This window comes from Camelus bactrianus, chromosome 35, assembly GCF_048773025.1.
Source record: "Camelus bactrianus isolate YW-2024 breed Bactrian camel chromosome 35, ASM4877302v1, whole genome shotgun sequence".
Lineage (NCBI taxonomy): Eukaryota > Metazoa > Chordata > Mammalia > Artiodactyla > Camelidae > Camelus > Camelus bactrianus.
In genome coordinates, this window is record NC_133573.1 from 17322959 (window position 1) to 17341288 (window position 18330).

Sequence of the window (18330 nt, forward strand, 5' to 3'; positions counted from 1 at the left end):
ATGTTCCCTTCTGTGAAGATGCACACTGAAGAGTGTAAGAGTGAAATGATATGATGATGTCTTGGATATGCTTTGAAACAGTTCAGCAAAAAAAAAAAAAAAGATGATTTTAAAAATGTAGTAAAACCTTAATAACTATTGAATCAGGGTAATTAGTTTATGGGGGTCAACATACCCTCCACTCTACTTCTGTATGTGATTGAAATTTTTCAAATAAAAAATTGCTAAAAGAAAAAAAATCACTCATGCTGCAGTATTAGTGTACCAAATCAACATGCTGTACACATGTACTTACACAACCTTAAATGTCAGTTATACCCAAATAAGGCTATAGCAGAAGAGAGACTGCTCTGGCTACTCTATGGAGGATGCACCATGAAGGAGGAAAAGTGGAGGTGAGATGCCAGTTAGGATGCTGTTGCACAACTCCAGGTAAGAGGTATTGGTCTAGATTAGGGTGTGAGCAGCAGAAGGTTGAGAACTGTCCTGCCAGCGGCTATACTGTGATGAGCCCTGCTAAGTCCTCAAAGTGGCATCTGAATGACAGAGAGTAATTATGCAAGACTTGCCCCTGAAGACTCCAGAGAGCAGCAACATGAGAGACACTGAGGGAAGTAGAGAGACATACACAGAATTTGAGAGACAGTAAAAGAGATGATTGCAAGATAGTCAAGATGGGGGCATTCTCCAGAATGCCTAGAAATACAGAGCTGGAATTTAGGTCAAAGGTTAGGATTAGAGATGTACATTTGCAACTTACTAGCTTAAATATGATGGTGGAAATTTTCATGCATTCTAATAGACTAAGAATAGAGTGGGAACATCAAATCATGTTAAGGGCTTATTTTTATTTAGAAACTAGCAGGATGAAGGGGGTGTTATAGGGCAATTCCCAGAGACAAATGACCAGAGTAGGGAGAGAGCCGAGTGGACTAAAGCTGCATAAAGACAGGCTCTGGATCTCAGATGACTTTGGCTACTAGCAATGGCCTTGTTGGTTGGTTTGTCTAATCAGAGACAGAGTTCCAAAGGTCTTAATGATCCAGGAGGTTGAGATCTTACAAAAGGCCAATTTATTTTTAAGAAAGAATTCTTAGCAATCATTGAAAATAGAATCAGTTGAAACAATAAGATGCCACTACACATCTATTAGAATGGCATGGCCAAAATCCAAAATACTGACAGCACCAAATATTGCTGGGGGTGTAGAGCAACAGGAACTCTTACTCATTTCTGGTGGGAATGCAAGATGGTGCAGCGACTTTGGAAGACAGTTCAGTGGTTTCTTACAAGAATAAGCATACTCTTACCATACAATCCAGCAACTGCACCCCTTGATGTTGATCCAGAGAAGTCAAAAATGTATATCTACACACACTGCACATGGATGTTTACAGCATCTTTATTCATAACTGCCAAAACTTGGAAGCAACCAAGATGTCCTTCCATAAATGAATAGATAAATACACCATGGGACATTCAGACAACATGTTTTTTTTATTCAGCACTAAAAAGAAATGAGCTGACAAGCCATGAAGAGACACGGATGATCCTTAAATACATACTGCTAAGTGTAAAAAGTCAACCTGAAAAAGCTACATACTGTACGATTAACACTCTATGACATTCTAGAAAAGGCAAAACTATGGAGACGATAAATAGATCAGTGGTTGCCAGGCATTAGAGGTGGGGAAGGGATGAACAGGAAGAGCACAGAGGATTTTCAGGGCAGTGAAGCTGTACAGTAGAATACTACAAGGGTGGATACACATCTTCATACATTTGTCAAGATCCATAGCATGTACAGCACCAGGAGGGAACCCTAATGTAAGCTACAGACTTTGGAAGATGATGACGTGTCAACGTAGGTTCTTCAACTGTAACAAATGTACCATCCGGTGGGAGGTGTTGATAATGGGGGAAGTTGTGTTGGGGTTGGGGGCAGGAGTATAAGGGAAATCTCTGTACTTTATGCTCAATTTTCCTATTAACTATTAACCTCAAACTGCTCTTTTTAGTTTACTAATTAAAAAAAAAAAGGTATCAGTAGAGTGTTATGGCCTGAAGTAAAAGGAAAGAGACCCAAACAACAGCCAGAGCTTTCAGTGAGATAGCATGGTCATTGCTTTCTGTTAGCTGGGCTCTATTCTTCCCGTTGCCTAGATCAAAAACGACCTTGTTGTCTTCATTCCTCTCATTCCCTCACATCCCTCACCTAGTCCATGAGCGTAACTTTTGGCTGTACCTTCAAAGTACATCCAGAAGCTAATCACTTCTCCCCATATACATGACCTCCTTCCTAGATTATTGCAACGGCTCCCTAATTAGACCTCTGTGTCCCCCACCTTGACCCCTTAGGGTCTATTCTTAATACAGAAGCTGACAGATCCTACTGAAGCCAGATCCCAAAGCCCTGTCTCCACTCAAACTCCCCCAAAGACTTCCCATCTTACTCAGAGCAAACCAACATCCTTACATGACCTAAAAGGCCCCACATTGTGTAGCCCCCTCTCACTCCCTGGTTGCATATTTTAAAAGCTGCTAAACAGGGATCAGCTTCCAATCAGCCTGCATCTGGATTCTGACTAAGATCTTCCCACTTCTCGACACCGAAAAGTCTTGGCACACCTTCAACTACGGGGAGCCATTAAGAATAAAGAAGGCACGTGGGCAGTCACAAAAGTTAGGGGAAAAACGCAGACCTAGGGCAGGTCTGAGTGATAGGCTTATCTCCTACAGGAGACCACTCTCAGAAGACTGGGAGTGGTGACTGATTTATCTAATGCAAAGAAAACACACAGAGTCAAGGAAGATGAAGAAATAAGAGTCATGTGTTTCAAACAAAAGTAAAAGACAGAACTCAAGAAACAGACCTTAAGAAATGGAAATAAGTGACTTATCTGATGAAGAATCCAAAATTAATTGTCACAAAGATGCTCACTGAGCTCAAGAGAATAATTCATGAACAGAGTGAAAATTTCAACAAAGGATAGAAAATATAAGAAAGTACCAAACAGAAAACATGATGCTGAAGAATGTAATAACTGAACTGAACTTTTTAATTGAGGTGTTTAACAGCAGTATAGATGAACCAGAAGAAACAGATCAGCAAACCCAAAGACAGGGCACTGGAATTCATGCAACTGAGGGAGAAAAAAGAAAAAAGAATGAAAAGTGTGATTAATTAAGATAGATTAAAGGATTTATTAAACAACATCAAGGGAACCAATATTCACAGTATGGGAGTCACAGAAATATAAGGGAAGGCAGAAAGTGTATTTGAAAAAATAATAGCTGAAAATTTCCCTGACTTGGGGAAAGAAACAAACACACAGATCCAAGAAGCCCAATACATTCAAAAAAGGAAGAATTCAACAAGACACACACCGAGACACAGTATAATTAAAATGTCAAAAGTTAAAGACAAGGGAAGAATCTTTAAAGCAGTGAAAGAAAAACAACACGTTATATACAAGAGAACCCCCATAAAACCATCAGCAAAGTTTTCAGAAGACACTTCTTTCTTTTCAGAAGAAACTTTGCAGGCTGAAGAAAATATTCCAAGTGTTGAAAGGAAAAAACAAACAGAGAAACAAACAAACAAACAAACAAACAAACAAACAAAAAACAACACTATCAGCCAGAACACTCTACCCAGGCAGGTTGTTCTTCAGAATTTAAGGAGAGAGAAAAAGTTTTCCAGACAAGGAAAACTGAAGAAGTTCATGACCACTAAACTGGCCATGCCAAAAAAAGTTAGAGACTTCTTTAAGCTAAAACAAAAGGCTAATAATTAGTAGCAGGAAAATATATGAAGGTATAAATTGCAGTGGTAAAGAATCCTTTATTACTTGTCATCATGATGAATAAATCACATAAAAATCTAGCATGAAGGTTGAAAGACAAAAGTATTAAGAATAACTAACTGCAAAACTTGCTAAGGGATAAACAAGATAAAGATGTAAATTGTGACATCAAAATAACAAGAAGGAGCATTTTAAAATGTAGGACTTTAGTATGCATTCTAAATTAAGTTATTATCAGCTTAAAATAGACTTATAAAAGCCATTTTTATATAAGCTTCTTCATGGTAACACAAAGCAAAAACCTGTATTAGATACACAAAAGACAAAAAGAAAGGAATCTAAGCAAACCACTGCAGGAAGTCATTAAATCACAAAGGAATACAGTAAGAAGAAGAAGAAGAAGAAAGAAGAAAGAAGGAAGAAGAAGAAGAAGAAGAAGAAGAAGAAGAAGAAGAAGAAGAAGAAGAAGAAGAAGAAGAAGAAGAAGGAGAAGGAGGAGGAGGAGGAGGAGGAGGAGGAGGAGGAGGAGGAGGAGGAGGAGGAGGAGGAGGAGGGGAAGGGGAAGGGGAAGGGGAAGGGGAAGGGGAAGAGGAAGAGGAAGAGGAAGAGGAAGAGGAAGAAGAAGAAGAAGAAGAAGAACTTTAAAAAGTCAGAAAACAATTACAAAATGGCAATAGTAAATTCATGCCTATCAATAATTACTTTTTAAAGTAAATGGACTAACTTCTCCAATCTAAAGACACAGAGTGACTGAATCAATAAACAAACAAACAAACAAACAAAAAAACACAACTGCATGAGCCTACAAGAGACTCACTTTAGCTTTAAGGACACACACAGACTGAAATTGAAGTGATAGAAGGGATGGAAAAAGGTATTCCATGCAATGGGAACCAAAAGAAAGCAGGGGTAACTATTCTTAGAGTAGACAATATAGACTTACAGACAAAGAGAGTAATAAGAGACAAAGAGGGTCATTACATAATGACTAAGGGGTCAGATCAACAAAGGAATATAATGTTTGTAAACATTTATGTAACCAACATAGGAAAGCCCAAATATATAAAGCAAATATTAACAAACATGAAGGGAGAAACAGAAATACAATAATAGTTGGGGGCTTCAATACCCCATTTTCAACAATGATTAGATCATCCAGACAAAAGTAATCAATAAGGAAACATTGGACTGAAACTACATGTTAGACCAGATGGACTTAGAAGACATTTATAGAACATCCATCCAGAACGCATTCTCCTCAAGCACACATGGAACATAATGCAGGATAGATCACATGTTAGACCACAAAACAAGTCTTAATAAATTTAAGAAGACTGAAATCATATCAACCAAGCCAGAATCGTATGAAACTAGAAATCAATTTCCAGAAGAAATCAATTGCTAGAAGAAAACAGGAAAATTTACAAATATGTGGAGGTTAAATAACATGCTCCTGAACAACTAATGGGTCAATGAAGAAACTGAAAGAGACATTTTGAAGCATCAAGAGATAAGTGAAAATGGAAGTATAACATGCCCACGCTTATGGGACACAACAAATGAAGTTCTAACAGGGAAGTGAATAGTGATAAATTCTTACATTAAGAAACTATAAAAATCTTAAACAATCTAAGGTTATAGTTCAAGGAACTAGAAAAAGAACAAATTAAGCCTAAAGTTAGTAAAGGAAGGAAATAATGAGATCGGAGCAGAAATACACAAAATAGACACTAAAAAGGCAATGGAAGAGATGAAACTAAGGGTTGGTTATTTCTCCAAAATTTAAAGGAGAGTACTGGAGGAGGGGTTGGGCAATACTTACTAGTCTTTGTATAACCTAAGCTCACTGACTAATGCTCACTGCAGCACTGTTTATACTACCAAAATATTAGAAATAACTTAAATGTTCATTAATAGAAGAATAGATCAAATGTGGTATATTCATACAGTGGAATACTATGTAGCTGTTAAAAGGAATGAACTAAAGCTGTATGTACTAACAGATAAATCACAGTGTTGTGCAAAAAAAACCCTAAACCAAGTTACAGAAAGACTACACACACACAAACACACATAGAATACCACCATATAAAGTTGTTTTATCAACATGGAATATTATATTCTATAGAACTGATAGGTATATAAAAAAAGTAATTAACAGTAAAAAAATATACACAGGAGTAATGATCACTACCTTTAGGATGGGAGAATTCTATTAGAATTCTCTGAAGACAAGGGAAGGAAATCAGATTGGAGAGGTCTAAGATTTAGTATCTTATGTTGACTGGTGGGTACATGAATGTATTTTATTATCTAAGTCCTTTGTATATAAGAACTATTTCAAAAAATGATCCCAAATTATTCACTAAAGAATTTTCAGCTTTAATAAACTCTAGGGGAAAAAACACTTAAATTTTCTTCTTTCTTGCCTCAATTTATCAGACTTTTTAAGGTATGGCTAAGTAGTTTGAAAAATATTTTCAATAATGGTATTAATCTCCAAATTAATATGGTAGGCTTTATTAAGTTTAATAAAGCACTAAAAATTTTGACTTCAAAGCTTTCATCAATTTAATATATGAAACATTGTTAACAATAAAATAACTGACAGCAGAGGACATTAATCATTGTAAAAAAGCAAAACCTGTATATGGATACCTTACTCCATTTATTTTATGTTTGCTTTCAAAATTTACCTCATGAGCCAACATTCTGTATAATTCTTCTTTTGTAATAGCTAGTCGTTCTCTGTCAATGCTATCGACCAAAAGAATGATGAACTAGAAGTGAAAAAAAAAAAAAAAAAAAAAAGAAGAAGAAAATTGAAGGGGATGTGAGGTGCTCTGCAAAACTACTCTAAGTGCTAGAAGTACTTTCTGTGATGGCATCATCATCACTATAAAATGGACTACTGCATTTTCATCATCAGGAGTTTACATTATACTGAATCACATCAAGCAGCAAAATCCAAATGTTTATAAGAAAAATAACTCATAATTCAACAAATAAAAACCATGCTCAAGTTTATTTTCAAGTGGTGATCCTTGAATGTATAATATACCCTAATATGTACTAAGATTTATTTTAAAATGCAGGTAATAAAAAGTAGTTTTTAAAAAGAAAGTCACAGTAATTTAAGTAACTTTCACTAAAACTTAAAAGTACTCTGCACTCATTCAAGCAATCGATAATTATGTTTAAGACAGTCTCCTGCCCCTTAGAAAGAGGCTAGTTTCAAAGAAAAAAAAAGAAATACATTAAAAAAACCCTAACAAATAAGACATTTTTACATGACAATATCAACAATAAAAGGGCAAGAAAAATGTGCTAAGTAGAAATATACTTGGGTGTTAATAACATACTAAAGATGCAGGTGAAATTAAAGAGTGCAAGGAGAATAGAAGAAAGCTATTCGTAATGGTGTGCGTGAAAAAAGGTGAAGGTAATACACTAAAAATAATGTATCTTTGATGAGAAAAATAAGAAGATAAAGTGAGAAAGGGCCCCTAAATGGAACATCTTATGCAGAAGAAAAAGCTAAGAAGTGAGATGAAGTGGTTTGAAGAGTTATAGAAGATAAGTGATATAAAACAAATCGAGACAGGAAGGGTAGAATCAGATTATTCAGACGGCTTTAAAATTAGGGAAAGAGACAACTATAGGAACCTGACTATAAACTGAGAAAGGGCTGAGAATGATAAAAGAAAAGAAAATAGAAAGGATAAATGTAAGAAACACGGCAAACTTTCTTATGGGGAGGTAACTATAAATTAATGAGAGGAAAGCGTCAGGAATTAATCAACAACTTTGACTCGCTGTATTAAAATGGAGACATTTCAGCTTTTGAATGGTCCCTCCATGTAAAGAATTTAAGAAGCAAGACAATGGTGAACAAGGTGATGGGAGAAACACCACACAGATGAGAGCCCTACAAGAGTCTAACTGCCAGCGCCTTGTGCTATGCTGGTGGGCTTACATCAGAGGCCAAATGTTCTTTGTAGTAATTTCGATACTTTTGTAGAAATGTTTTATTTAAAGAACATTTCATGCAAATGGCATCAGTAATAATGTACCTCTTTCTGGATCCACACAAAGTCTTCTAAAGTTCCAGCAATTTCAAAAACTACCACTTAGTAATGCTATAAATATACGTGGATCAGCCAGAACCAACTTCTATCTATTCACCAAAGATAAATGTCCTTTTCACACTTGGAGCTAACTGCCAGCTTTGAAAACATTCCAACAGCTATGCTGCAATGTTGTTCTTTCCTTCTCTCTAACAAATTTTAATTTTGGAACATTATTTTACTGCAGAAAGATATATTAAACTAACCTATAACCATAAATATTAGCTTCCCAACTTATCTTCCCCCTGCAAATAAAAAAAAAAAAAAAATTAAGTGCTCCCACATCTGCTGAACATCTATGACACGCCATCTTGGTATGACCACTCGTACACTGTGCTGGACTATATATGCACACACACATTTGCTATTATAATATAAACCTACAGGAATACATAGTTCTTTTTATAAAGGCAATTTATTCATTCAAAATTCCTTGCATCAGTACTCCACCTCCTCTGCACTCCCATCCCTCAAAAAACACTCAAGTTTTAAGAGGCTTCCATTTAGAAAAAATAATTAATTTTGTGTACCTCCTTGCAAAGAAAAATTATAGACCCAAATGTGCATTACTATTCCCAAGGACAAACCTCTCTCAATCACACTGTAGAGTTTAAAACAAACAAAGAAACAAAAAAACCTGACTCTAAGAAATAAAAACAAAAGTAGAAGATATTCCAGATTTGTTGTCCAGGTTGACTGTGAACTAGGAAAATGAAATAAATGACAAGAGAACACTGGGGAGGGGCTGGCCTGCATATCCATTTGCTTTTCAATTAAAACATAATACTCCCAAAATTGTGAATGCTCAGTTTCATATTACTTGAAAATCCTGTATTAAATTATACTTATAATGTTTTATTCTTCCCCTAACCAGGGCCTCTTATAAAGCTGGGAAAGGTTACATAGTTTATTCTACTGTCCGATTTCTCCAACAATGGAGCTCTAACAGTATCACCCTGAGGGGCAGCTGAGAGCGAGCCTGACTACAGGAAGCACTCCACTGATGACAGCCCCCGTTACTCCTCCCGCCTGCCCTTCTCTTCTACTTGAGGACCTCACATTCCTCACAAAAGAGAATCTTATTGAAAGGCAGATGTCACTATGCCTTATGTCCAGTCTGTTCTCTGGGTTTACCCCTTGGTTGTTTTCATTCAAATTCAGAAGTAACTGTAGCGTACCTCGGTGTTTGTGTAATACATGTTCCATGATGAGCGCAGGGACTCCTGACCACCAATATCCCACATGAGAAAATGAGTGTTCTTCACGATTATTTCTTCAACATTGCTTCCTATGGTTGGAGATGTATGAACCACTTCATTCATTAAGCTGTTAAAAGACAGACACCATAAAAGCTCTTGTCAATCCCAAGAACCTGAAGCACATTTTCCCTGTACTTTTATATGAATCAACCTTCCTTACTTGCATCAGTGATGGTAATCACTAGCAACAGAAATGGAACCCTGGAGAACATTTGTGCAAACACCTAGACAGAGAACAAATCCCGAAGGAAGGCTGTTTTTTTCATTCTTTCAATGGAGTAAACTACAGGCTTGATCTGGATAGGAGGCAACTGTGTAGTGAAGTTGCATTTCTGTGGCCAAATTTCCAGTAGCCCCCATGCCCTGTTACCAGCTAGAGCAGAACCAATGCTGCATCCTGAAAGAGAAGGTTTCCAGGTGACTGTCATCGACTTGCAAAGTAGTCACCATTGCACAGTAGGCTGTCTATAATTTTGAAGACTATTTATGTGAGAAAACAAACCCGGCTGAGGCATAGAAATTAGTGCATGCCTATTAACCGAAACTGCAGTCTTAAAAAGACCTTGGGCAAATGAAAATGTACGTATTGGAATGCTGATGCTCCTATCACATGTATTATCAGAATCACCAGTGAAGCTACACTAATTAATTCAACAAATACATATTTACCTATAACACATCAGTACTGTGGTGGAAAAAGCTTATAACTCTCTCTTGGGTTTTATATATATGTACATATATATTTTGAAGCTATGTGCAAAATTACTTCAACAGTGATGGCAGGTTTCTGGAATGTGATGTGATGTCTAAAGGTTAAGTCATATTAAAATACATCACGGCCAATGAATGAATGTTTAAAAAGTTTTCCCTGTCAATAACAGGCACGTAATTTCAGTTTTCATTCCTTCCATTAATTTATGGATAAATAAGCAATTACAAAAGAAAATAAAAACAAAAAAATCTCTTCAGTTCCCTCCTCCGTTCTGCTGCTGTGCACTAAAAACAAGCCACTTCTTTCTTAAGGACTTTTAATGCCTGTCTAATTAAGTCTGTTAAGTGGGAGAAGTTCTGAAACCTCCTTAGAACAGTCCAGATATCTTCTTTTCTAGATTTGAATCTATCTATACAGAATATTTTGAAGATTCCTCCTCCCCAGGGCAGAATGCTTAAAAAGCTATCAGTGAACCTCAACAGGGTATGTAAGGAAGTCACATAAACCTTCACACAACCAGCTGATTTGTGGTGAATGTGCTGACACATTTCACAGCAGAACCCTGCTGCTCTTGTTAACCTCTGAAGAATGTCAAAATTCTGACTATACACCTCATCAAGTATTAGCTGATATTCCTACCCTAAAGTGTCAATACGCATCAGTCAAAAAAGGGGCCATAATTCACAGACAAGTTCTCACGTGGTCACTTTGGACATCTTATTTCACTAGAAATCTCTTCCCGGAGACCAAGCTGCACCTCTCCTCCCAGCAAAGGTCTGAGAAGAGTATTTCCAGTGTTACTCATGGATGCATCTCCAGAGCCAGACACAAAGCATGTTTGTTTATATTAAATGAAGGAAAAGGTCCAATCACAGAGCTTTTGTTTAATTTTGACCAAGTGTTTGCACACAAGTTTCTCTACAGGTTTGGCTGTGGTGTTTATTCTCCTGGATTTCCTTAAAAGCTGGCTCATATATTTTTGTAAGCAAGGAATAAAGGCTATACAGGATGAGGCTTCAAAAGAAAATCAGTAAGCACACTTGCTTGTAGACAAATACGGGTAAAACAGCTATCAAGAAAAATGATGAAGTGGGGTGGGGGTATAGCTCAGTGGTAGAGCACATGCTTAGCATGTAGGAGGTCCTGGGTTCAATCCCCAGTACCTCTTCTAAAAATAAACAAACCTAATTACCTCCCCCTCCCACCAAAAAGACAGAAAAATGATGAAAAAGGAATTTTAAAAAATTAAGTGAAAGAAAAAAAATTAAAGAAAAAATGTTTATCCCCTTACTGGCCCCTTTTTTTTAACTAAACTCATTTTGAAATTTTAGTACAGAATACCAAACAATGTATATAGACTAACATGTGAAAAGTATTAGAGAAGCACTAAATGCTGGCAGTTAACTGGCAGTTAAATACTTCACAGTGTTACTGTGAAATAATATGTTTACATTTATTTAATCACGTGAAAATCGGATATCGTTAAAATGTGCAATGAAATGACCAACTTTTAAGATATAAGAAATTCCCTGAAATATCATGCAATAGGGATTGCTATCTTCTAGATACATGATGTCTGCGCTAAGACTGTCATGTGATGAGAACAAGCCGTACGTAACACAGAGTATGTGAATGATGCTAACTAAATAAACAGAAATGCCCTCTGCCAAATCCAGTGACTCCAAACTGGAATGTCGCACATACAGAAAATCAGTTTGCATTATTGCAAGGGGGTAGGCAGTAAAATGTCAGAGATAATGCTACAGTCTGAGACCTGAAGCCCTAGACAGCAATGAGGAGGTGCCAAGCAAGTCAGCCTCTTGAGAGGGAGAGGGAGAGAGAAAAAGAAAGGGAGAGAGAAAGAAAGAGAAGGAAAGAAAGGAAGAAAGAGAAAAGCTATTTTAAAAACCAAAAAAACAAGTAATTCTGCCCTATATTATAATTACAGAATCATAAAATATCATGGCTTGGAACAGACCACAGAACTTGAGCTCTACTCCTTCCCTCCCACCTCCACCTCTTCATCAACAAAGGCACCACCTATACGGCAAATCTGAGGAACCCAGGTCTCCAAAAATGCACAGAACTACTGACCTGGCCCACTTGGCAGATTTTATAGATATAGAAATTAGAGGCCTGTGAAGTTGGGGGGGAAAAAGCTGCTATTTTCAGCAAAGATATAATTCAGTAATAAAGGCAAAATAAAGACATTTTCAGATAAAACCACACTATAAAAATGGTAGTTTTTCAGCTTGAAGGGCAATTATACAAGATGGAAATTCAAAACATGAAAAATAGTAATGTGGGTAAACATAAGAAAAATTTACTCTTTAAAGAACGTGATTGTCTATGGCAAAAATTATAACACTGTATTGTGCAACTTACAATACACGTAGACACAATACAAACATGTAACCTGTATAAAGGACTAGAGGAGGGGAGAGTACAACTCCGTGTACAGTTTAAAGATTCTTAAAACTTCCAAGCATTACATTATTAACCCTTAGTAGCCTTAGACTGCAAAAAGGTAAGAATGTATGTTGCCTAGAAGGACCATCAAAATGATGCAAAATGGAATTTTAAAAAAAGGCAAAAAATAAATTAAAATAGAATTCTTCAAAAAAAAAAAAATAGTTAACCCAAAAGAAAGTGGGAAAAGAGGAATAGAGTAATAACAAAACAAACAGAGATGGGACAAACAGAAAACAAATGATACAAAAACATACCTTAACATCTAACCATATCATAAATCCAACCACATCAATAAATTTGGTCAACATTCCAATTAAAAGAGAATTTCACCCTAGATAAAATAAACAAGATCCCAACATACGCTCTCTAGAAGAGATACACATTAAGATATAAAATATATAAACAAAATTAACACCTTAAACAAACATTTATAGAACATTGCATACAGAATACATGTTCAAGTGCAAATGGTACATATACCAAACAGACTATTTTGATGAACTATAAAAGTCCCAATAAATTTGGAAAAAAAGAAAAAAAAAAAAAGGAAAGTTTACAGAGCATGCTTCTGACTGAGACAGGAGGGAAGAGGGCAGGGCACAGCCATTCAAGGAATGACAGCAATTAACACCAAAATGGCATAAGTTCAATTCCCATTAGGCCTTGAGGCTCAAGATGGCAGAAGGTTTGGCTTCGGGTAGACCTTGAGCTTCATTATATCCTCACTGTAATGTATTAACATGAATAACATGCCCACAGGCGCCAAGACAGCTCCAAGGCTAATTGTAAAAGGTCGAAGAGTGGGCAGTGGCCAAATTCCCAGGAATCCCAGACCCTTCCCCAGGGTAGTTAGGATGGTCCTCCAGCCAGTTACCTTATGAAGCTAAGGAGCCCATAAAAACTGGCAACAGGGCACCTTGTGGCCCCCTCTGGCTCCCTCCTCTTCAGAGATGGCCCGCACTGTCTAGGGAGTGCGTACCTACTCTTACTTTAACCTAAGCACCCAACCCACACACCTTGTGGCCTTTCTCTTGGTGAACAGCCTACACTCTATGCAGTATGTATCTCTCTAAACAAATCTACCTTTACTCAACTGTGGCTCGCTCTTTAATTCTTTCCTGATGAAGCCAAGAACCCACCCCGGCCAGGCAGGCAGGTCCCAAGGGCTCAACCGAGGACCCTCCTCACACCCCACATACTTTTCCCTGCATCACAAAAACAAATATTTGGAAACTGTAACAACACTTGTAAAGATTCCATAGGTCAAAGAAGAAATCAAATTTTTTAATGTTTCAAACTAAATGAAATATATTTAAACCTGTGGAATAAAGCTAAAGCAGTAATTAATAGAACAGTTCCAGCTTTAAGATGTTTACACATGAAAGGAAAAAGAAGCAAAAACAATGCCACACACCCAACCCTTAAGAAGATGGGAAGAGGGGAGTAAAGTAAACCAAAAGTAAGCAGAAGGAAGTAAATAAACAACAGGAATTAGGAAGAGACAATAGAGGAAAAAAATCTCTTCTTTGAAAAGATTAACAAAATTGGGAGAAACTACTTCCAAAATGTACCTGAAGTCATTGCAAGAGAAGACAAAGTCTAGAGATAAAAATCAACGACACAAATGAACTTATTTACAAAACAGAAACAGACTCAGAGAAAACAAACTTATGGTTACCAGGGCAGGATGTGGGTGGGAAGGGATAAATTGGGAGTTCCAGATTTGTGGATACTGTCTACAACATATAAAATACATACACAAGTCTCTACTTAATAGCACGGGGAAGTATATTCAATATCTTGTAGTAATCTATAATGAAAAAATAAAAAGGAATATATGTACATATACGTCTAACTAGAATATTATGCTGTACACCAGAAATTGATAAAACATTGTAAACTGACTATACGTCAATAAAAGTTTTTTTCAAATCATTTGAGTTTCAACAGACTCCAAAGTAATCCACTGGGAAAGAAAAACCTTCAGCAAATTATACTGGGACAAGCAGATATTCTTCTAAAAAATTAATAAATCACAACCCCTACCCACATAACCCCCAAAATAATTTTAGATGGCTCATGGGCCTAAGCATAAAAGCTAAAGCTTCACCAAAATAAAAAAATCTTCATTCAAAAATGTTAAAAAATAAACAAACAAAAAACTCCATTCAGCAAAAATCCCCATTAAAAAAATGAATAATAATAATAAAAAAGACACTGAATAGGGAAGCCATGGTAGAGAAAAAGGGGGATATTCACAAAATGCAGCTTATAAAAGACTCCATTCCAGAATACATAAATAAATATAAATAGCTTTTTGACCAAAAAACAAACAAAAAAACCCAAAACAAAAAAATGGGGAAAGGATTTGCACATGCTGCAAAAGAAGATACACAAATGGCCAATTAGCACATGAAGAAGTGTTTAACATCCAAAAGTCATCAAAGAAACGCAAAGTGAGGTACCACTGCACACCCAACAGGCTGACTGACATGAGGATACTGGCAACACCACATGTTGGTAGAGATGTGGAACAATTAGAAATGTCAAATGTTGCTGGTCGAAGTACAAAAATAGTATAATCACTTTGGAAAACAATCTAACAGTTTCACTTACTACAACCTATTATGATGCAAACGAAGAAACAAACCATAGTATATTTTCATGCAACAGAATTATTTCCAACAGATCTATGAGGAAAGTTTCCAGTGAAGAGCTAATATAAAAATAGAAACAGAAGGGGGAAAAAAAAAACTTAAGACACTTAACAGACATAGCACTATGAAGCAATGCCACAAGAATTTTAAAAAAACAGCAAATAAGAAAAAGCATTTAAAAATTAAAAATAAGATAGGTGAACCAAATATTCAAAAGATTTGGAAGACAAAGGAAATATCCCAGAAACTTATTTTTTTTTAAAAAAAGTGAAAGTAAAATGGAAAAGAATATCTGACAATCAATTTAGTACCATATGACCAACAAGATTCTCAGGAAAGTAGAAATCCTAAATAGTAAAAAAGAAAAAAAAAAAAATCCTAGAATGGAAAAAAATGCAACTTTGTGTTAAAAAGGTGCAGAAGGCCTAGCACAATGAATCAAAACATTACATAACAGGGCACAACTCTTTCAAATTTAAAAATGCCAAGGATAAATGAAACATTCTAAAATCTACTAGAAAGACTAAGAAAAAAAAATCACAAAATACTGGTCTTAACAATACTAGAAGCTGGAGGACAACGATAACATCTTCAAATTCTGAAAGAAACATTTTCCCAACTCAGAATTCTATATCTAGCCCAATTATAAATTAAAAGTGAAGACAGACCAAAACATCTTCAGTATTTGAAACTGCAGAAAAATGATCACTTTGGAAACCTTTGCAGGAAATGTCTGAAGCATGTGCTTCATCAAAGAGTAAAGCAAGAAAAACATAAGTTCTAATCAAACAGAAAAGGAAGGGAAATTCCTAGAAGGATAGCAAGGACATGTCCAGAACAGCTGTGTACCAGGCAAAGAGAGGGACACAGGTCCAATTTGGAGCAGGATGGAACACTGACCAGGCAGGGAGGTGTGTGGACAAACTTGTAGGAGAGCTTCTGTATAGCATGAAATGACTTAACCAAACATACAAAGAAAACTAAGGCAATGAAATATTAGTTACTCTAGGGGAAAAAAGGTGTAGGAAAAAGGGGAACACTGCAGCACAGCAGTAACTAAACTTTATAGTGACAATAATGAAAAGACAGAGTGTGGATTAAGCCAAAATACTATATAGGGGTGATAAGGGAAAAGGGCCAAAGTATTTTCTGTTCTGCTATAAGAAATAATTAGTACACCTGAAATAAATATAATATTATATGTTGATCTTATCAATTTTTAAAAAAGACAAATTATACTGTTTAAAATTTCCATATATGCACATTATCCAGAAACATCAAAGTATATACTAGGGAAAAAAGGGTAAGGCATTAAAGAGATTTGACTAATATATATCATTTTCAGTTTAACATTATATAACTTTTTTTTTTTAAAGAATGTCTATGTTACTTTAACACAAAATTTTTATGTTGAGAAACAAAACAAAAAATTGAGAGTGTTTTGTATTGGGGCTACAACAGGTAGTAAGGCAAAGTTCATGCCTCAGTGAGTTTCTATTGAAAGAAAAAGACAAGTAAACAAATAAGCTTATACGATGACAGGGATAACTGTTACTCAGAAAAATGGTAAAGACAGAGAGACTGCGTGTCAGGGTGGTAAGAGTGGTCAGGGAAGGAAGGCAGGCAATATATGTGTGTGTGTCTATCTTTATTAACCTTGAAAAAAGGCTATTTTAGTATTCTTATCAATCTACGGCACAAGTGAGCTAAAGCCATTTCATTCTCTTCATGACTTATTAAGTCCGGGAAAACCCCACCACCACCATATTAGCAGTAACAAATTGGCCATAAAACACTGCCTTTTTTTAGGCCTGGGCATTAAATGCAAAATGAAACTAGTTGAGTTTTTAAACTGGCTTCAATTACTGAGAAAACATTCTGTTAAAAGAATGCCTAAAACTTTACCTATTGCTGGCCCTTTTTGTATGGGTAAATTTTCTCTCTTCAGAAGGCATCACATCTGATTCACTCTGACTCAGAACAGGTTTTACAACTTCTTGGCCCTTTGGTCTTGCAAGTTTTAGATGTCTCAGAACCAGTTCTAGACTAGTTATGGACAAGCAACATAGTACATGGAACCAAAAGCATTCAGTTTTCCAGCACTGAAGAGAGGAATAATCGGTTTGCAATGAAGATTTCCAGGAAACCCGTGAACCTCTACAGGACAACATATTCCCGAGTCCTGGTGAGCAGGCGAAACAAGAGAACGTGAAGGCGCACGGGCTTGAAGAGCAGGGCAGAAAACAAAGCACTAGTTTTAAAAAGTTGATAGGTTTGGGGATAGACATTTATCCTCGGGCAGGACACTTAGGATGCTTAACGAGAGACGGAAAAGGCCCTCCAAGTGCCTCCGGGTATCATTAGGTGCTTTCCGCTTTCCTTCACTAAAATCCCCAAATTCTTGGTTTGGCTCTTGGGAGACCAAATGCCCCTTTTCTGACTCTCCATTTCTCCCCGTCATCACGTCTCTCCAGCATCTACTCCCAGCCTAAAATACTGAGTTTTTACCCAACCCTCTTGACTGACTAACTCACTTCTCTGCGTCTCAGAAGGCTAGTGTCCACAGACAGCCCTGCCTCCCGAGCTGTCCCCTTCGGCGGCCAGACCCACTTCCTACGGTGCCAGCCGTTGGGCAGCTCCATCCTTCTTACCTTGGTTACAGAAGAGGCTCCACAGTTTGGCGAAGATCAGCCCCATCACGAGCGCCCGGGCGGGCCGCGGGGTCCCTCAGCAGCAGGTGCCGCTGCGCCGGGCCCCGCACCGCGGCGCTGGCCGCGGGGATCCGAGGAGAAGCCGACTGGGACCGCGCGGGGAGGGCACTGGCTGGCCGGGAAGCCGCAGCCGGCCGCCCAGCTACCCGTCAGGAGGCGCCGCCCCGCGTCCCTGCCCGAGCGTCCTTTGTTCGAGCCCACTGAGCCCAACGCCGACCCGTAGTCCCCTCGGTCTGAGCCCACCTACCCACCGGAGCCTCAGCCAGTCCCAAGCCCGCCTCCGCCCCGCCTCCGCCGCTTACCCCGGAAGGACGGCGCCGGACGTCGGCGGGCTGATGTCACCCCCGCCTCCGACGTGGCGCTTCCTCGGTTTCACTTTCGGCGGGCGGGCTCCCCGCCGCCGGATCGCGGGGCGGCGGGGGGAGCGGGGTGCGCTTGCGAGTCGCGGAGTTTCCCTGGGTGAGCCCGTCTTCTGTCATCGCTTTTCCGAAGTCCTTTCGCTTTCTTGAGTCGCTGCTGGCTGGCAGGGGCGTCCCTGGCCCCTCAGCCTGGGGGCAGGTTGCAGTTTCTCTGGCTCAGCCGCCGC

The 18330-nt window shown here is 37.8% G+C and overlaps 1 long non-coding RNA gene across 24 annotated transcripts in view; it reads right to left on the reverse strand.

Moving 5' to 3' along the window:
• Positions 1–18051, reverse strand: part of LOC105067753 (ADP-ribosylation factor-like protein 5B) — a 69722-nt gene extending 51671 nt beyond the window's left edge. For 8 of the 24 annotated variants that reach the window (XR_012504230.1, XR_012504228.1, XR_012504223.1 and 5 more), the window contains exons 1-3: positions 17685–18048; positions 9112–9259; positions 6503–6586 (exon numbers count right to left, since the gene is read on the reverse strand). This is a non-coding gene — a long non-coding RNA (ADP-ribosylation factor-like protein 5B). Of the gene's footprint in view, positions 1–6502; positions 6587–8139; positions 8179–9111; positions 9260–17684 lie in introns of all 24 variants that reach the window. The other 16 variants (XR_012504240.1, XR_012504238.1, XR_012504239.1 and 13 more) reach the window with 10 other exon arrangements.
• Between the last annotated feature and the right edge of the window lie 279 nt (positions 18052–18330).